Here is a 22,485-nt window from a genome sequence, read left to right as displayed (position 1 = left end):
CCTCAATGAACTCTCTAAAATATTATGACAAACTCTCCCAAGACAATTCTGCATTTATCTAAAATTTTATTATGCTTCTAATTGACCTAATTTCTTCCCAAACTAATCTACCGTCCAACGCTGCTTCTATTATTTCCACATTAAAATAATTTATTCAAAATGACTCTTCAGGATGTCAGAATACTTCAGTGGATTAGCTGAAGTGCTATTTCTAAAAAATCTGATCTCCATAACCTATTAAATTCAAACCTTATATCTTTGGCTACTATCTCAGATAAATGGTTTACTCCATCCACCCACTTTGATGTGGGGAATTGGGGTGTTCCTGTCTTCACGATGATCGCCCGGAAAGCACGGGGGGCGGTGCTGCCCTTTTTATTAAAAAATCCATACCATTTTCCCCAATTAATAATTATAAACAGCCCAATTATGACTTCCAAATGGTTGCAGCTAAAATAAAGGACACATCCTTTATTTCAGTCTATCTTCCCCAACAACCCACTTAAATTGCAAAATTGTAAGTCAACTAACCCCTCCTTTCTTTATATTAGGTGATTTTAATGTCCATTCCCCTTTCTGGGGTTCAGCTTTCTCCGACCGGGATTTTCGAAGTGTGATGAATTTCCTAGATGAATCCAAACTTTTCCTTTTGAATGACGGATCTTCTACTAGGATCTCACGCCCCAGCACAAACTCCAGTACAGTGGATCTCTCGATATGCACCACTAGTCTGGCTTCTCTCTCCTTGTGGGTGGTTTCCCCCGACCCTTGCTCCAGTGATCATTTCCCGATCACCTGTACTTATCAAACTTCTTTCCAATCAGACAAGTCTCATATTTCGACAAAGATTAAAACGGAACATACCAGATGGGATGAATTTAACTCACCCAAATATACCCGCCACCGATATATTTTTCGTCAAAGATGATTATAATAACTTCAAATCAATGCTCATAACTGCAATAAATAAATCAAATCCTCCCCCTAAAACTAAATCTCTCTAAAAACTCCCTCCAACTCCATGGTGGGATGAGGAATGTTCTAAAGTAGTAATAATTCGGAAAGCTAAATCTCTTTCCTATTATTACAATATGACTATGGAGAACTATCTTTTACAAAAAAACTCCGAATCCAATGCCAAAAGGGTACTCAGGTAAAAAAAAGATCCGGGTGGTACAACTTTTGCAGTTCAGTATCTCCGAACAATCCAATTTTAGAAGTTTGGTCTATGATCCGAAGATTTCGATCCATTCTAACTTGATATGAATGATTGGACAAAATTGCCCCCCCTTCCGCACCTAACTTAGATGAAATAACGCCCATCTATAATAGTCCTATGTCTAATCATCGGCTAGACTCTCCATTCACCTTAATTGAGCTAAAAAAATGTTTATTAACAGTCAAGGACTCATCTCCAGGCAGAGATGGTAAACCTTACAGCATAATCATAAATAGTAATGATAAAGTTCTAAACCACTTCTTAATAATAATAATAATTTATTCATTTTAAAGACATGTAGGGTTTTTTTTTGCAACAATAACATTTGGCTGTCATCGGTTGTTTTGTTTTGCTCTATCTAAAATTAATTTTTTACCATTCTTTTTTGTTTTCTGGCAAAAAAAAAGTGTAGTGTGTTGTGCCTTGAGGTTTCTTCTCCCTCTTGATCTTCCAGGAGTCACTTTTCGCTGCTGATTTTCAGATATTTATAAACTTTTTTTACTTCTGTCATTTTCCATACTATTATTGTAGTTGTTTACTGTTGTGAATAATGGAGGAAGATTTCCCTCCTGGACCCCCTACAAAGCCACCAGATCCCTCTCCAGACCCCCCAGACGGGGAAAATGGAGAAATTTCTGACAGTGATTCTGTCATTTTGACTTTTACCAAAAAAAGGAAATTTACTCCTTCTTCCCCAATAAAACTTGACTCTCCTTCGACTTCACAGTCCCCACCAGTACTTTCTCAACTTCCTCCAACAAACTTTTATTCTCCTCTTCCGGTGGCCCATTCATAGTATACGCCCAAAAAACTGAGCAAGGAAAAACCATCCACCCTCTTGAATTTGGCAAATTCCTATCAAATAGCAAGAATCTTTCAATCAAGCCTGGAGGTGTAAAAGCCGAGGGTCGCTTCCGAATCTCCGTCGAATTCCTCTCAGGGTCAGCTGCCAACAGTTTCATCAAAAATATCTTCATTTCATCTAATTCAAAGTTCAAGGCATATATCCCTACTTTCAATGTCACTCGCATGGGCCTGGTCAGAGGTATCTCGACCGATCTGTCCATCGAAGAAATTCTGTCTTCACTTTCAACCCCCCAACACATTGGCAATCCCATAAAAGCCAGGAGGCTAAATTACAAGGACTCCTCTGAGGGTATAATTTCCTGGAAGCCCTCCCACTCTGTAGTTATCACCTTTGAAGGTCAATATCTTCCCTCCCATATATATTTATTCTTCAAGTCATTACCAGTTGAAATGTATACTTATCCCACCACTCAATGTTTCAATTGCTGCCGTTTTGGTCATACCAAAGCTGCATGCAGATCTCCACCCAGATGTTTTAAATGTGGAGAAAACCACGCAGCTGACCAATGTCCTTCTTCCTCCTCACCCAAATGTTTTAACTGCTCAGGCTCACATACAGCTATCAACACTTCTTGCCCAGAACAATCTCGCCAAAAAAATATTAAAATTTCTATGGCCTCTCAGAACTTGTCTTTTCTGCAGGCTTCCAAACTATTCCCGCCTGTCAAAAAATCATTTGCTGAGGCTTTATCCAGCAACTCCTCATCCAACCCTCTTCCTTCTTCTACAACAACTTCTTCTCGTTCAACTAAATTCACATACAAAAACGCTATCTCTAAACCGGCTCCTGGATACGATCAGCAACAACACAACTCACTGCTCTTAAATCCCAATGGTTCACCTCTTTCAAATGCCACAAATGGGTGTGCAAATAATTATAATCCGTCCTCAATGAACTCTCTAAAACTTTCTGAAAAACTCTCCCAAGACAATTCTTCATTTATCCAAACTCTCATTATGCTTCTAATTGACCTTATTTCTTCTCAAACTAATCTACCGTCCAACGCTGCTACTATTATTTCCACATTAAAATCATTTATTCAAAATGACTCTTCAAGATTTCAAAATACTTCAGTGGAATAGCCGAAGTGCTATTTCTAACAAATCTGATCTCCTCAACCTATTAAATCCCAACTATATTTCTTTGGCTGCTATCCGGAGACTTGGTTTACTCCATCCACCCACTTTAATGTGGGAGGGTATTCCTGTCTCCGCAACGACCGCCCGGAAGGTTCGAGCGGCGGTGCTGCCCTTTTTATTAAGAAATCCATATCATTTTCCCCAATAAATAATATCAAACCCCCCAATGCTGACTTCCAAATGGTTGCAGCTAAAATAAAGGACACATCCTTTATTTCAGTCCATCTTCCCCCAACAGCCCACTTCAATAAACAAATTTGGTTGCAAATTGTAAGTCAACTAAGCCCTCCTTTCTTTATTTTAGGCGATTTTAATGCCCATTCCCCCGTCTGGGGTTCTGCTTTCTCCGACCGAGATGGTCGAAGTGTGATGGATTTCCTAGATCAATCCAACCTTTTCCTTTTGAATGACGGATCTCCTACTAGGATTTCACGCCCCAGCACAAACCCCAGTGCAGTAAATCTCTCGATATGTTCTACTAGTCTGGCTTCTCTCTCCTCTTGGGTGGTGTCCCCCGACCCTTGCTCCAGTGATCATTTCCCGATCACCATAACTTATCAAACTTCTTTCCAATCGGACAAGTCTCATATTTCGACAAAGATTAAAACGAAACACACCAAATGGGATGAATTTAACTCTCATATGGACAAGTTCCTACTAAATTTACCCGCCACCGATATATTTTCCGTTAAAGATGACTATAATAACTTCAAATCAATGCTCATAACTGCAATAAAGAAATCAAATTCTCCCCCTAAAACTAAATCTCTTTTAAAAAAAACTCCCTCCAACTCCCTGGTGGGATGAGGAATGTTCCAAAGTAGTAAGAATTCGGAAAGCTAAATCTCTTTCCTATCGTTACAATATGACTATGGAGAACTATCTTATATACAAAAACGATGAATCCAATGCCAAAAGGGTATTGAGGTCAAAAAAAAGATCAGGGTGGTACAACTTCTGCAGCTCAGTATCTCCGAACACTCCAATTTCGGAAGTTTGGTCTATGATCCGAAGATTTAGATCCTCCTTCAGTTCACCATCTCCTCGAGCGTCTCATTCTAAATGGATAGATGAATTCTTGGACAAAATTGCCCCCCCTTCTGTACCTAACTTAGATGAAATAACGCCCATCTACAATACTCCTATGTCTAATCATTGGCTAGACTCTCCATTCACCTTAATTGAGCTAAAAAATTGTTTATCAATAGTCAAGGACTCATCTCCAGGCAGAGATGGTATACCTTACAGCATAATCAAAAATAGTAATGATAATGTTCTAAACCACTTCTTAAGCATCTTAAACAAAATCTTCCAGACTGGTATAATGCCTGATGACTGGAGTTGTCAAATAATCATCCCTATTTTAAAAACAAACAAATCACCAAATTCTGGATCCAACTACAGGCCAATCGCTCTTTCATCCACCCTCAGTAAACTTTATGAAAAATTAATTAAAAACCGATTAGAATTTTTTGTCGAGAGTAAACAGCTTCTCTCTCCATCTCAATTTGGATTTAGGAAAAAAAATCCACTCAAGATAACCTTGCCATCATCAGCACTGATATTAATTTATCAATTTCTAAACAGGAAGTTTGTCTTGCCGTCTTTATAGATATAGAAGGCGCCTTTGACAATGTTTCCATCCCAATCCTGAAAAAAAAACTTCTAGGCCTTGGCTTTCCCCCCATGTTTGTCCAATCTATTATTAATCTATTTCTAGATAGAAAAATTTTCATTGAACTTCCAGATATTTCTCCTCAAAGTAGGTCTGTTTGGAAGGGTTTACCACAAGGCGATGTATTGTCCCCCTTACTGTATAATATATACACATATGATATGCATGTCACTATTCCCCCACAAGTAAAAGTTATTGAGTTCGCAGATGACATAGCTTTCTTCTTATCATCCAAAATCATCACTCTCGCCGTCAAATATCTTAACGAAGCCAGGAATGCCCTTTGCACATGGCTCACCTTAAATGGTTTTGAACCTTCAATCCAAAAGACTCAGTGTGTCACCTTCTCAAACCGCCATAAAAACCCCCCCGTTCAAATTTTATTTAAAAATTCTCCAATCCCCAACGCTTCCGAAGTAAAATTTTTGTGAGTAACATTTGGTAGGAAACTTAAATGGTCTTCCCATATTAATAATTTAGTTACTAAATGCGAAAAATTTTTAAATATCATCAGATCATTATCTGGCGTTTGGTGGGGAGCTCACCCTACTTGCATTAAGTTGCTTTACAACGCACTTATTCGAAGCCATCTCAATTATGCCTGCCCACTTTTTAGTACTGCCTCAAAAAATGTACTTGATAAATTAGACAAAATTCAATCTAAATCTTTGCGAATTATAACTGGAGCGATGCAATCGTCACCCATCAATTCCCTTCAAGTAGAATGTTCTGATCCTCCTCTTTATTTAAGGCGTCAACTATTTGCTGACAAATTTGTTTAAATTCTAAATGTCATCAGGTTATCCCCAGCGTCTCGTTGTTCATTGACTCAACCCATTCATCTACAATCAGAGCTTCAACTAAACCTATTCCTGACATCCGTAAAAAAATTAAGTCTCTCTCAGAGCTTTACATCATCCAAAATGATCTACTTCCCTTAAACAAATTAAAATATAGTCACGTCACCCTATCCCCAACAATATTTGAAGGGATCGGAATCCTTAAAAGTTACTCCAATCTCCCGGCCCGAACTGTCAATAATATTTTCAATGACATTATTTCATCTAAATGGCCCAACTTTTCTCTTTTATTTACTGATGGATCCAAATCTCCCGACTCTCCTAACTGTGGTATAGGTAAAAACGTTTACCACAATAATTCTAATGACAGAATATTTCACTCAATTTCAAATCAATTTTCAATATTTTCAGCCGAATGCATTGCAATAATAGAATGTCTCAAATATATAATCAAAAATAAATTCGAACATTCCCTCGTTCTCTCTGACTCTCTAAGCTCTCTCCAAAAACTTAAATCCAGTCCTCTTATTCATCCTGATGATCACTTTGTATGCCTTATTCGAGCGATGATACCCTCCATTCAAAGCTCTGGAAAAATGTAACTCTGATTTGGATTCCTGGACATGTTGGCATCATGAGTAATGATATTGCGGATGCCTTGGCAAAACAAGGAGCGTCCAACCCTGTTGTTACCCTCGTAAACCACATTCCCCTATCTGACGTTTTTCCATCATCAAAGATAGATCCAGAAATATTTGGGCAGAGTATTGGCACATTGCTAGTCAAACCAAAGGAGCCTGCTATGCCTCGATACAAAGAACTATCGTATCAAAACCGTGGTTTCAACAATTCCCCCATTTTCCAAATAATAAGTTTCTTCACTCATTCGAATGAGAATTGGACATAGTTCCATTCTTTCTCACTTTTTTAAAATTCACTTGCTTGTTCTTTCTGTGGTCTAGAAGTGGGAACTTTAGATCACATATTTTTGGTTGTCCCAAATAACATATTTCTCAAGCGTAATCTAAAATTGCCTCCTATCCGTTCAACAATCCGTCAATCCAAGGGAGCCTGCTATGCCTCAATACAAAGGACTATCCCATTAAAACCGTGGTTTCAACAACGCCCCCAATTTTCCAAAAAATAAATTTCTTCACTTATTTGAATGAGCATCGGACATTGTTCCTTTCCTTTCCACCTTTTTTATATTCACGTCCTTGACTCCCCAGATTGTACATTCTGTGGTCTAGAAGTGGGAACTTTAAATCACATATTTTTTTGGTTGTCGCTCTCTAAACAAATATCCTCTCTTCTATCAAGCTTTATCTAAAATTACTTCGCCTCCATTCAACATCTTATCTTTTCTAAGTCTGAACTTGACACAATTAAACAAAAATAATATTTAAATTCACCTTTCGTTTCTCAAAAATTTTAAATGATGGATAAGAACGCCCATGAAATGTGAAAGCCAGAAATAATGGGAAATAAGTATAATAATGGGAAATAATGGGAATAATGGGAAATAAGTAGAAATAATGGGAAATAAGTATAAAAATAATAATAAACAGTTTGATAATGCCTTCAGAGGGCGAAACAGCTGTCACGCGTAATAATAATTACACAGCAGAACTTGTTTAAAAATAAACTGTTTTTATAAACCCAATAATAATATTATTGTATATATAAAAAATAAAAAAATAAAATGGAGTTCTACAAATTAAACTTAATAACAATAAATAAAAAAAAAAATTAATAAGTTGTTTGTTTGTATGTGCAAGTATCTAATGGTTTCATATTAGTGAATGGTTCTGTGCTAGGATTAAAACTATTAGTCTAGACGTCGTGAAGGTCGACATTATGTCTTTCATTTTAAGAGTTTTAGTAGGTGCAATAACTATTAGCAAACGAAACAAATCTCAATAGTTTCCAACACTAAAATAAATATCGCTTCTCGAAGTATTCTATAAATAAGTAATAATATTTTGAACAACAAATATTTGAGTAGCTTATTTAACGGGATTTTCACTGAGGCGTACCATCGAAAACAAACGAGACTGTGAAGTCTTGGAATCGGAGAATTTTGATAAGCTAGTGTCCTGGTGTTATTAAAGTAAAAAGGTAAGAAATGTCCGCAAGACTTTTTGGGAATATGATGTCACGAAGCAAATCTCTCAAGCGCATTTTAAAAAACCCCGCGAAACTAAAATTAAACGTAGATCCTAGCAACACAGAGCAACGTGCATCCTATTGCGCGGCGACGCCAAACCCCAACGGTTTTAGCCGTCCGCCATCGCACTCCGAATCTAGCTTTGGTCTCAACAACATGTGTGTGTGTGTGTTTGCTACAAAACCGGTCTCGGACGCGGAGTGCCCGCAACATTATTAGAATCTAGCACGCGCCCGTTTTGCGCGTGCGGACGATCACCACCTTGGTTACTACTCCACCATGACTGTGAGTAACACCTCCATGGCCTCACAACTCCTGTATCTCCCGGGACAACCAATGTAAGCGTATACTAAACCTTTCCCACATTATGTGCCTTCTTTTAAATGTCTGTTAAACACGCCTGCCAGTCAGAGCAAATACGAGAGAGATTGTTCAATTCAATCAGCCAGGAAATAATTTAGTATGTAGACTGAGTCCCCATTTTTGTTATACAATGTACCTGTTGACTGTAAATACACCCATTTTTCATTTCCATGGGATTTTCATCATACAAAACAATGAATATTGATAAATTGAAGTAATTCGGGTTTAATGTGTTTTTCAGATATTTTTGACTGAGATTCAACGAGAATTTGAGAATTTCATTATTAGGTATATCCTTTTCTTAGACAGACTTAAAATAATCAGTAATAAATTTACAATATTTTCAATATTACAACTGACTTTTCCATTGAAAGTCACAGAAGTTGGAATACCCGAATTATTATTTTTTTGAGAATTAGTGTACTTCCAAAATTGTTTTACATTACCATGAATATCATTTTCAATTTTATCAATGTAATTTTTATAACACATTTTCAGATATTTTTGACTGAGATTCAACGAGAATTTGAGAATTTCATTATTAGGTATATCCTTTTCTTAGACAGACTTAAAATAATCAGTAATAAATTTACAATATTTTCAATATTACAACTAACTTTTCCATTGAAAGTCACAGAAGTTGGAATACCCGAATTATTATTTTTTTGAGAATTAGTGTACTTCCAAAATTGTTTTACATTACCATGAATATCATTTTCAATTTTATCAATGTAATTTTTATAACACATTTTCGATATTTTACAACACTCCTTTCTAGAAAATTGAAATACATTATAATCACTTGACAATCTGGATCGCTTGTAATTTTTATGATCATTTTTTTTATTGTATGTTAAAGTGATCAATTCAGGACTATAAAAGTTTGGAAAATTAAAAAAATTATTTTACGAAGGGGCACAAAATATGCAATAACATCCTTTGGAATATCATAAAATTTATTTACATTGTTATTAAGATCTGTGATACCGATGATTATTATGCATGAGATAACGCGAGTTGTTCAAATATCTTCTGAGGAACATCTAAAGGAGTCTTCCTATCGAAAAACAACGCTCTTGCAGAAACTAAAACAGATTATGAAAACAGAATTCCATTTTGTTGGATCTCATTGGCTGCGCGTGCTATTGATTTTGCAACGTCCGACTCACACGGGTTGTCGAAATAAGCACCCGGACAGCCAAATAACTGGAAGCATTTCGGAACTGAGACGGGTCTCGGGACTTGATTGCAACATCTGACGATAGCCCAGACGCAGGAGTCACTCTGGTTAGGTTCTGAACCAGGCCCGTCCAGCTCTTGTGGTGGTTCTTCCACGACTGGTCTGAGCGGAGGTCTCTGAGAGCTGGGCCTCAACACAGGAGGATTCTGAGGAATGGGCAAAGGTCGTGCGGGACGTTGTGGTACAGGTCGTTGTGGTACAGGCCGTTGTGGTACAGGCCGCTGTGCAGGCCGTCGTGTCGTAGTCCTCAGTGGACGCCGTTGTGTAGTCCGTAGTGGAGGACGTGGTACAGACTGTTGTGGACGCTGAGGTTGATCTTTTTGATCAGCTTGATTGTTCGCGTTTTCACCACTCATGTGCAAGGCAGTGGGTTGTGTAACCGAGGGTTGTCTGCCAGGTACTACCGGATTCACGTTACTCCTCGGGTTGGACGCTGGTGTATAAGTGGGGAATTGAGAGGGGTAGTCATTTTTTACTTGATTGCCGTTGGGAATAATTAAATCTTCGTTTTCCTTTTCTCTTCTATTTATTTCGTGTGTCTGTCGTGCCCGCCTGATGTGTGTATTTATTTTCTGAGTTGTTTCTTCGGGCGTTGCTGGAACTATGGGGGCTCCTTTGGTTTCCCTATGTAGGCCGTTGTGTGGCCTTATGTGAGCGTTAAAAGCCTCTGTGAGGCCAGCAGCGCAGAAATACACCAAGATGCATATTATGGTTTTTCTTTTAAGGGACATTTCTGAAAAGGTGGAAAGAACCCGATTAGACATTCTTTTTGTTCACAATGTGGAGATTTTTTTATTTTTTTTATTTTTTTTTATTTAGTAGCTATATTATACATTTTTTAAAATTTTTTATAAGAATATATATATAAAAATAGATGTTGATTATATTCATAGTCCTCCTCACTAGGAAATCCTGTGCTGAGGGGGACTAGGTTTTTATTTATTTATTTATTTATTTATTATTTTATTTACGCCCTAATGGGCTTTTACATGAAAATATACATTTACATTGATTACAATAATTGAACATAAGAAGATAAATGGAGTTAATTGTAAGAAAGCAACACATATAATAAAATTTTGTGCAAATTAGCAAAACACTAATAAGATGGATTCAATATAAAATATACCCAAGCATGAAATAGTAAGTAAAAGAAAGTTCAACATAAAAAGTAAGTAAGTGGGTGTGTTTAAACCCAGTATTAATTGTGTGTTTAACAAATCGATAAACCAATATAAATTAGAGTGTAACTTACTCGTGAGGTAAAGAACATTATAACAGAGATTTAAAAATAAAGTTTTGGATAAGTTATTCAGCGACTTCTATGGTATGACTCCATGTTTTGGGTAAGGGTTTCCAGAAACTTCTACGACGATGTTTTAAATATGCTAGTAAGTTCTTTTTCCGGTAATTCCTTAAGCCAAGATTTAATATTCTTAATGCAGTTGTTTTTTGTTTTGATTTGTTTGATACTAAGTGGGAGTTTGTTATATACCTTTACTGCTAAAAATTCAGAGCTTCTTTGTCCAAAGGTAGAGTTACACTTTGGTATAGTTAGTATCTCTGTTTGTTTGGCTCTGGTTTTATGAGTATGTGAGGTGTTTTCCTGAGAATTATTTTTGAGGTGTTGTACCAAAATGTTTTTGGCATAGATTTTCTGATAAAATAAATGTACATAAAATAATATGTAGATAAAATAAATGTACCTACAAGTTTTTTATAAATATATACGACAATATGAAATTAAACGCCAAATATGTAAAAAAATATGTTATGTTATGTTATTATTATAATAATTATTACAATGCGCAATTTTTTTAAACTTTTTCTACTAGTTGATAAAAAAAAAACATGTTTGCAATCATTGTGGTAATTATTTCCCTAACCGCCGAATTTTTAGGCACACATTATGAAATGTGTGCCTAAAATATACTTTGTTTCAATAATTGCTATAAGAAACAACTATTTACATGCACAAAGGTAATATTCTCAGTTTGGGTTAATTAAGTAATTTATGTGTATTTCAATTTATTTATTCAAAAACAGTTTTTAACATAAAAAAACATACTCTGCACATCTCACTAGGGCATTCCTGTATCAAGATGTGCAGCTTTACAATTACATCATTTAAAAAAATAGATATATGTAAACATAATTAAAACGAAAATTTCGCAAGTGTCACTCCATGTCCAAAATGGCGGCAAAGGATCGTTTTATAAGTTGAATTTTGAACTTTGAATCAATATGGAAATATAATGCATATTTTAACATATTTTCCCTGGGTAAATCGTTGTTTCTTGAAGTAATTAAGTTGTAATTTCCATAATGTATGCCTTATTTAAAGTGGAGTGGCTAGGAAATATTTACCGTAATCATTAATATGCAGCGATATAAAGACATAAATACTTAGAAAGCAAGTCCTTAAAGATAATAATTTAACATGCATAAAGAGAATATAATATAATATAAATATGAGAATTATAAAAATATTCAATTGCACTTACTTTAATAAATATGGATGTTGTTCTTTTCTCTGATTTGATCCGGTGTTCACCTCAGTAACGTACAATTAATTACTTTGTAATTATCACAAAACTTCACTTTTCGAAGATGAAATAAAATGGAATTCTGTTTAATCACACAGAATCCCAAAATAATAATTTTGTATTCGTTGTCGTAATTATTCGTATATAAATTAACGATTGTACTTATTCGGTTCACTTATGATTGCTGAGTAACAGAGTAGCAGAACTTATAGGAGGAAAATGAATACTATAACATGTCACATTATATCAATAAGATAACACTTCGTAACTCACTGGCAAATAGAGGAGAGGCGTATTTATCGTACCCAGTAAAAGTACCGGTTATTTTCATGCGGTACTTTGTACGTGTGACAAATCTCTAAAATACCTGGTTCCTAAGTATTTGAAAATATCACAGGTCCTGAAGTACTTCGTACTTTAAAAAAACTACTGACTTCTCTCTATGCTCTCTTAGAAAATTGTGTGGGGGAAAGGGACAAATTTTTGCCTACCGTATTTGTTTAGTGAAGTGGAATGGAAGTATTCTGACACTCCGGATTTACTCTTCACTCCACGGAAGGGGGAAAAAGATAGGTATATTTTGTCGGTTGCTGTGATCCGTTGCACCTATTAGAAAGGTGTACGAAAAAAAGGACAGTAATGAGTATTCAGCCTAGGGTAGTGCGCTTAATTTATGATGAAGTTTAAGTTCAATCGGATTATCTGTTGACTACTTTTAACTCGCCACAGTCTGTTTCAAACATTTCCGTAACTTTTTAAAGTAAACATAAATTATATTTATTTTATTAAAATATCTGCAAGATTACCTAGTCCCGTGTTCCCCAATTATAGAATATGATCCATTTATATACAATATAAATTTTGAATGGATGTATTTAGTTAAAATTACTCTAAAAGAGGGGCCCAATACTTACTTTTATGTATATAATAGATTATGTAACTCACCTTACAATACTAAAGTTAAAAAATAAAAAGCATGCCAACATTATTTATTTTGGACAACCTCTAAGTGATGTTATTCCTGCTTGTAACCTTCATCCCTACCCCTCAACTTTCTTGCTCTGTGCTCAGTTCTCACCACGTCTTAGGTCCCCGTGCTAACCAGAGGGTTCAGGAACAAAAGTTATAGGTAAAGGTTAAGAAATCACTATACTCACTTGTGTTATTATTCACTCCTATCCGCCTGGATTCAAACTTTGCCCTCATGGCGCGCTAAACCAAAATAAAAAGTTAGGTATGTCTGAAACCACATCTCCTCACGGGCATGGTTTTAAATATGTGTGCTGTTTCTTAACATAGGTAGCTGGGGAATGGAATTCAAAGAAAGAGTGTTTTCGAATTGACTTGAAATAGATGTTTAAAGAACAAAATACACAATACATATCAGAATACATGATTGGTAATAAACCAAGGGGACTGAACGACCTTTTATTTAATATGTATTGTACTAACTAATCTGCGATTTGATTCACCGTTGAAGCCCGCACCAGACAGCAGCGAGGCACTCAACATTATCAGTTCATCCCCAAAATGGATGGCTTGGCGGGAAAGGTGTACCACCAGGTGAATCAGAGGCGTACCCCCTGATCTCCAGACCTGAGGCTGATTTTGGCTATCGGCTAATCAGGGAAACCGGACATTCCATGTCCACAGTTTCCAAAGAGATCCCATCGTCCAATAGAGAGGCTCGAGGTGGCAAGGTACGGACCAAGCACGTGGTTTGTAACCACGTATTTAGCGTTATTACTGTTTTCACGAACCCAGAGAATGTAATATTTTGAAAGGAACGGACCCGAGGATTATTTACGGTAGACGGCATAATGCATCCAGATGCAGATGGCAGGATTATCGTTGGATTACACTACACGTACATGAAAAGGAACATGGTACCATGGTCACGTTTCGCTCTCTTTCCTCGGGTTTTGTAAAACAATCGCATCCCACATCAAGAATTTAAAAAAAAACATACGCCACGCGTATATTTGTTAAGATAACATTGCCTAATTAAACAGACTCCAATTTACCATCACGGACGTATTGATCCGGGTGCCCGTGCCGCTTCGGTACTTCCGCGAGAGTGTGAGCCACCGCCGCTCGCTGTCTTACCACGCTCTTGTCATAGACAATATGATCGTACTCTTACAACAATAGTTCTTACATCAAAAACAACGGAGTCGCGAATTAGCATATTATGATTTATAATTCTGAATCAAAACACCCGCCACTCTCCGTCCCCAGTCCCCAAATACTATAATCCCCAGGTAGGTATAAAATACTTGTGAGTATTTTGTAACCAGTATTTTCAACAGAATTTTTTTTGTACCTGTACTCACTGTACCCACTATCGAAAAGTACTAATGTACACCTCTACGAGTGACGGGCTTTACTGAAGTAGAAACCGGTTATGAAAAAGTACGTCATATTTATATATTCCTGGTATTTTTACTGGGTACGAACAATACTAGTACACCTCTCCTCTACTATATACGTATTGTATACGTATTTTATACGTATATAGTAGAGAAGAGGTGTACGAGTATTTATCGTACCCAGTAAAAATACCAGGAATATATATGGCGTACTTTGTACTTGAGACAAATCTTCAAAATACCTGGTTCCTAAGAATTTTAAAAATGCCAAACGCCTTGAAGACTGACTCTCATGACTCATTGACTCTCACTCTGGTCTGTTAGAATATGTTTGTTTGGGGAAAAGGACACATACGTATTTTTGCATATGGTATATTTTGCTGGTTAACACTGATGCCGGCTTGCTCAGTCCTATTGGAAAGGTGTACGAGTAAAAGGGACAGTTATGAGTTTTCAGCCTACTATAGTAAGCGTAATTTACGATGAAGTTTAAGTTCAATCGCATTATCTGTTGAATACGTTTAGCTCGCTACAGACTATTTTAAAAATTTACTTAAAATATTTTTTTAAATTTAAAATATCTGCAAGAAAAACTAGTGTAGTTTTCCCCAATTATATAATACCTACCGTACATTTACAATTTATTAGTTTTGAATAGATATATTTACTTAAAATTACTCCAAAAGTGGTGCCTATTACCTACTTCATTATATTGTATTATGTAATTTACCTTCCACCAAAAAAGTACAAATATAAAAATCAAGTAAACATTTCACCTCTAGTAATGTTAGTTCTCCTTGTTACTAACCTCTCTATCCCTCAAAATCCCTGCTCAGTGCTGCAACGCCTCAGGTCCCCGTCACTCTCCATCCCCGCTGTCCCAACATTCCCCAATGTCCCCATTCTGCAGACACTTAAAGTAGGTATGTAATACTTAGTATTTTGTACCCGGTATTTTTTGTACTTTTCCCACCTCTAGTATATAGACGCTGCGATTCTGTAATTTCATCTGTGGATACCCGCTATAGACAATACAATATAAATTAGCCAAATAATATTATTATTACTATCCACTCCCGGTCTAGTTCCCAGTTCGTTGAGTATTGTATCTACCGGTCAACGTGGGTACGGAACCGTTTTCCAAATGGGAATTTTAGATTTTTTAACCGGGAGTATTTAATATTCCCCATTCCCTTGGCTGTTTATTTAGTTCAAGAACAAACCCAATTCGAACAAACTACACTGTTCCAATTGAATTTACTACAGCAGTTTTATGTTTGCCGTATTTTAAAGTATATTTAATACCAGTGCAAATATTGCTTGACTTGAACAGGTTGCAAACTGAGAAAATGTATTATTTCTATATAATTAAAAAATATAACACATTTTAAATATAGAATAAAACTTGGTGGGTAGAAATTATCGCTTATCCGAGATAGAAAGATTATTTTTAAACCTTGAATAATTTAAATTTTCAAAAATCACGGATTATTATAATTACAGGATTTGTTAAGCTGTATTTATAAAATTGATGTATATTATACCTTAATGTTTCGCTTTACTAAACAATTTTGATGGTGTCTACCAGAAGCACAATTTTTTTTTATTAATAATAAATTCTAAATCTAAAAGGTGATTTTTTTTTAACAGATTTCGTGATTTATCAATGAACAGGAAATGTAATTTTGGCTACGGTATAAAAATTGCTGCACTGAGAAAGATAGATAATGCTGATTTATTTAAAATATCTTCAAATTGTTGGTAATCCTGTTAAAAACAGGGCTGCAGGCCGCTTCCTGATAGTTTTAATAAATCTATAATAATATTAAGACACGTGTTCATGAACATGGGTATGTCTTAATTGATATTAAGATTATTTATCATGATGGAATGTCAGAATATTTATGAACACGTGTTCCGACATCGTGAGAAAACATTGGCATTTTATTTAAAGTTTATCAGGATACCGATCAGTTCATTCGTTAATGGCCTACGATCCCGTTTTTAACAGGAATACGAATAATTTGAAGAGATTAGCAATATTTTTTTATCAAAAAGTTTTCTCCTTGTGTTAAAACATTTGATTAGCATATTTATTTCGTAAAGTGGTTTCCCGCGCTGAATTATCTCTGCTAGGTACAAGCTAAATTACACTCAACAATGGGAAATATAAAACGTAATTTTCCATTGTGGAACATTACTTATTAAATAACATGTTTTGGACTGTTAATTTATTCGTGATTTAATTAAATTTGCGAATTTGTGATAGTAAAAAACAACTAATTTTACTAACTAGTAGTTTCTTTTTTACTATGCGTATTTCGTTTTGTGGAACATTTCTAATTGACTAACATTTTTCGGACTGTTGATTTATTCTTAATTGAATTAAATTTGCAAATTTATGATAAAAAACTACTAGTTAGTAAAACTATTAAATAAGTAAATTCGCAAATATTTTCTATCATCTTTTCAGACTAGTGTTTTAAGTTAACTGCCATTGCAATCGAGTAATTAGATTAATAATATGTCTTGGGGAATACATCATATTGATTTCAAATACAAGAGATTTATTTAGATATGTTTATTTTCATAAAGGTGTACATTTTTTCTTCAATTTGAGAGGCGGGTTTGGTTACCACCGCCAGAGAATCATTCATTGTGTGTTAAGGATGCACTTGCTCTACACCTGCGTGGCATACCAGATCGGAAGAGACTGGTTTGGGGAGACCCTTCGACCTCTCCAACTGGTCTTTCGGTCCATCACCTTGCGCCGCAGTGGGAGGGATATATTCATATTACCTTTCCAGAACTTTCTCTCCTTCCTTTCCTTAAGAAGGCGCATGGCGTAGGCGTTGAGAGAAATTGATGAGAGGTGGTAATATAAGAAAAAAATTTAAATATCATAGTAAATCCAAAATTGAATTCTAAAACTGTAATAAAAATTGTTATTGTACTTAAAATAATAAAAATTTATTATTATTTCAATTTACAGCCCTAAAAAAAGTTGCGCTCTCAGAGAATATAATATTGACATCCAAAGGCGGATTGATGAATCAGGCAAGATTGTTCCTCATCCGACTACGGCTTGGTCCATCTAGACGATTAGGCTATTAAAACTATGGATGAATTTTGCGTTGCTAACAATGCCGTAATCCACTTAATTTTTGAATTCTCGTTTGGTAAAAAGCCTAATAATTCTCATTCCACCCACTTCGTAATAATGATTCGCAAGGATTTATATCAAGGATAAAACCTTTAACTTCAAAACAGTCTGACATACTTGTTCGTTTGCAGCATTCTTTAGTTGCCTTATCAAAATCTTTTTGATTCCCTTTTTCGTACAATAAACTCGCTGTGTCTTCTGTATTCGATTCTTCATGGTCAAAACGAATTGGTTCATCCTTATTTATATCACTGGAACTTTGATGATTACGAGTAAGCTCACCCTTTCCATTGGTACATGGTATCAGTGGGGACGTCGTTGGCGATGTTTCCCTTGCTGTACTTGATTTCTTATGTTTAATAGTATGCGGTTTTGAAGTACTAAATTCATTATTGTCGAACACCACAGAATCCTCATCCTGATTATAAACACTTGTTTCATCGAAATTGTTATTCAATTTCTTTTTCTGCGTTGGAGGCCTAGAAGTTGGAGAAGGTTGTAAAGATACCGGGGGGATTTGAACTGTTGCAGAGCCAGCGGGCCTTGGTTTGCCACTGATTTCAGCCGCACCAGCGCTGTGATCGGCTGGTGGAATCTTTACGGTGGGTGGTCTTAAAGGTTTTACAATGTTCAGATCAACACCAGTTGTCGTATTATAATAACTACTAAAATCCACTTGAAGACCAAATCTTGACTCAATAATAAATTCCGTTGTGCTGTCAATCTTGTCATCGTGTTCGGTTATAGTACTGGTTATTTCAGGTGGCGCGTCTTCTTTACTTGTCATTGTTTCAGGGTAATAGCGATAAAAAAGAAAACACATATATATACGGTGCATCCATTGAGGACATTCAGTTTGGAAAAAATTATTCGGAATAATATAATATAATAGATGTACGTGACTTCGAGAAAACGTTTTCATAAACCAGTCGTTCGGATACGAAAAAGTTTGCTTGGTGACAGGAATAATTGCTTGCTTGTTGCTTAACGAAGGTGATTCGTCGTGCTGACCTCCGCCACGCCCTGCTGGCCGGCCTATATTTAATCCATCAACACATCCCCCGGAGTAGAGAAGACCAACGCAACAAGCAAACCATAAGGGGAGTTGCATCCTGTAACAATTAAAACAAACACAATGTATTTCTGATATTAAAAAAAGGAAAATCATGATTTGAATGCTTGTTTTTTATTATCATTTATTACCATCGATATATAAAAACAACAGATTAGCCCTAAATTCAATCCAAAAATGGCACCGCCTACGATTAATTTCATAATTCAACTACCCATCGAATTCCGTTGCCTCGCTTCGAAAATCTAGATGTGAATTCAAGTTTCCTACAATATAAAACCGAGCACGAAGTTATTGCTCAAATCCCACTGTGTAATTTGTTAATAATTGTAGGCACGATGCTTTTCAGGCTTGCTTTTAAGCAAGTCTGAAAAGCATCGTGTCACACGGTATAGAGAAGAATTTATCAACCCAACTTGATGTAAACTTGCTGTACAAGCTTCTAAAAACGATGTTCATGGTAATCTTTAAATTAACTGGATATTTTTAAAAAACGATTAGGAGGAATATTTTTCTGATGTCAGTGTAAAATAAGAGAGACTCAAGTCATGTGTCATTCTAAAATAAGAGAGACTCAGGTCAGATGTCAGTGTAAAATAAGAGAGACTCAAGTTAGATGTCCTAATGTATTCTCAAAGTCCTTAAAATTATTATTACAGCTTAACATACAGAATGCTGTTCTGCAAAGGATGAGGTGTAGGTAATGACCTAAGAGGAGATACCAACCTGAACCCAAAATAAAGGAGTTTGAAAAGCGTAGAGGAAATCGACAGCAAAATGGTAATGGCTAAATTCGCTTTAGTGTTAAAGTGCTTAAGTCCACCATCACCACCATTTTTCTTAGTTATAAGATGGCGGCCTCCATGGTCGAGTGATAACGATCCTTAACTACAAATCCAGAGGTCGCGAGTTCAAATCCCGGCGTGCGCAAATATATAGTTTTTAATAAATTTGTGTTAATTGATTTGATAAATTAATTCGTTCGAAAAAAAAAATTATAGTACCTTAATGGAATTTAACGGTAAAACACAACCATTCAAAATCGAAACGATTTTTGAAATGGCTTTAGCGGTGTTTAGTGACCAGATCGGAATAGCCAGGTACTCCCTTCCTTCCTCTTCCCCACTCCATTACCTTCAGCCTCATAACATACTCAAATTGTATTGTCACAACTGGCTCCAGAAGGTTTGGAGCAGTTGGGATTCTTGTGTTGTGTGTAAATGTATGCTTTTGAATGGGGATATCGCTTGTAGGTGGCTAATCATTACAATTAATGAAACAAACACACAAAATACTATCTCAGGTGTACAGGCAAGTATGGTTTGATAAATAATGACAAAATTTGTGGAGTTAACTTTGGTCGTATATTCATCTTGGCAATATAAATGAAGATCTGCAGAGTCCAGAAATAAGTGATGAAGCACTCCTCTAGTTGTTTAACTCTTGTTATTCTCACATTTCCATCTTATCTCACCAAATATCAAATACCTATAATATTAATTATAACAACTCTAGCCGTTAGAGGAACTAGTGAAGCACGTTGACTTTTGACATTCCTTTCAATAACGGCAGATTGAATTTATTTACTACTTTTTGGCTGTGTTTTGCGCTCTCTAATTTGTATTTTGATCAATATTGATAAAAATATTTATAAAAATATCTCAATAAGCAGTATCTGTGTGTGCAGTTTACGGATGCAATAAAGGCAAACAACAAAAACACTCCAGTTGTCTTCCGGACGTCCACAAACATCGATGGGTTAGTTGGTGAAAGCGGTGATGCGAGTTCGTTGAATCCTAGCCCCATCTTGATTGCATAAAAAAATCTACAAATAAGAAATTATAAAAAATTCTTACAATTACAAAAGTATTTTATTAAATTTCTAATCCATCAAAGACAAATTTAATAGCCACTTTAATATTTTTTACGTATGAGCAGAAAAAACGATAAAATAGTACGTAGGTTACTTAATTTTTATATTGGATTTCTCTAAATTAAATCTTAAATAAATAAATTGTTACATACCTACAAATAAAATCCATTAAAATGTAAGAAGAAAACCAAAAATATATATGTTTTTCCAACAGATGGCGTTGTTTAGGTATATAAAACCAGACGAGTATTCAAATGCAACGTTGTATCAAAATTAGGTAATTATTATAAGTAATGGGGATCTTTTGGAAATTTAAGATTTTGAACAAACGAATATTTACTTTTTTTTATTTATACAGATAAACGCCCTGCCGGTCTAGCACGGACGATCGACAAATCCCTATGTCAATACGATATTGACAAAATTCGTGATCTATGGTCAGTTAACAACATTCCCTAGCACGGTCGACGATTTATAAGAAATTCCTACAAGGAAAGTATCCAAGGAATCTCCTTGGCTCTCAGTAAAATTTGGGTGCCTGTTGATATACATATATCATATAATTTTTCAAATTATATAGTTTATTGATGAATGTAGGCAGATTAACGGAGCTCCTAGGATTGAAAGACGTCATTTATGCGATCAATTCAATCCGTTGGATTAAGATCCAACGGATTCAGACACGTGTTTTTTATATCTCGTGTTATAACTAACAATTTCATTGACTAATTAAATCGGTTTTTAATAAATTCTTCATTTACTAATTAACTCCCTTTTTAATGTTTAAAAGCAAATATGGACTGCTGATGCATATTTAAGTTTAATTTCAATTAAAAAATCCCATTTTATCAATATTTTTACGTAAATATATGATGTTTTATGATTCGGAATGTCAAATTACTCTAGTGTTGCCAGTATATATCAATAACTTCCGCCTATTGGATCGATAGGCCGAACTACCGACGAATTTGTAGCGATTTAGCTAGTACGTCGAACTATTGATACGCCAACCATTATCATAATTTAAATCGATATTGCTGTCAGCTGGGAAATGAATTAACGTCAGACGGCTACACAAAATTAATAAATTGACAATGTCGAATTTAATTTAGTTCATGAGTTCTTTAGTTATGCCAATTTTTGTTCCTTCAAGTTGGAACGCAATCAATTGATCGCGTTTCGATGGTACCTAAATGGATTGTGTTTACAATTTATTTCAACTTAAGGGCTTAGTTAGTTCACCTCCATTCATTAATTAGCCAGTTATTTTGCAAAACGAACGACATTTTCAAAAGAGTTGTGCATGTTGACAGCCTTGGATGCCTCTCTCAAGGCAGCGGCTTTTGTCTACTGACTATCGGCATCATATGTTGTGCTCGCGAACACCGCTAAGTGACTATAGATGATGGTTTGGGTCAATTAGTCGTTATAAAATCATCGGTAGTTCTGCCTATCGATACGACATTGTAAAGTTATCGATTTCACTGTGATAGACCCCCTGATGGGCTTCTATATGATATATATTTTACAAAATTTACTGAGACGATGTATGAATGTGAATGAGGCAAGAAGTGTGTGCCAAAACCGAGTTGTTTGGCGGTCCGTCCTCTCTGCTTACCCCTGCGGGGAAACGGCGTGATGGTGAGTTAGTTTTTAAGTTAGAATTTACTGCATAATGCAGTGACAACAGAAGATTATTAGTATATTAAAGTATAAGTGGATAAACAGGTCTTTAAAACACGCTCGATTTTTCGAGCACGACGGCGTAGCCGAGTGCTCGAAATAAAGCAATTGTTTTAAAGACCAGTTATCCACGAATACTTTACGCTATTTTTTTTTATTGCTACACTTTGAAAACATAAATATTGATATTATTATTAAAAATTTGGAAATAAGAACTATTAATGAATTCGTGATGTGACATCACAATATCTTGTTGTCATGGAAATGAAAAACACAAACATTAATTTGCAATCTGTCACATAAGATAA

At 35.6% G+C, this 22,485-nt stretch overlaps 1 protein-coding gene and 1 long non-coding RNA gene across 2 annotated transcripts in view; one reads left to right on the top strand and one right to left on the bottom strand.

Annotated features, from left to right (window-relative positions):
• Window positions 1–22,485, top strand: part of LOC149423283 (uncharacterized) — a 673,327-nt gene that overhangs the window by 101,269 nt on the left and 549,573 nt on the right. The gene's annotated exons all lie outside the window — the stretch shown is intronic.
• LOC149423286 (uncharacterized) overlaps window positions 16,953–22,485 on the bottom strand; it is a 217,257-nt gene continuing 211,724 nt past the window's right edge. Inside the window, exon 3 of the long non-coding RNA XR_016302288.1 lies at window positions 16,953–18,661. This is a non-coding gene — a long non-coding RNA (uncharacterized LOC149423286). The remainder of the gene's footprint in view (window positions 18,662–22,485) is intronic.

Source organism: Hesperophylax consimilis, chromosome 6 (assembly GCF_061612785.1).
Source record: "Hesperophylax consimilis isolate HC1 chromosome 6, BYU_Hcon_1.0, whole genome shotgun sequence".
Classification (NCBI taxonomy): domain Eukaryota; kingdom Metazoa; phylum Arthropoda; class Insecta; order Trichoptera; family Limnephilidae; genus Hesperophylax; species Hesperophylax consimilis.
This window is presented reverse-complemented; position numbering and strand designations above follow the sequence as displayed.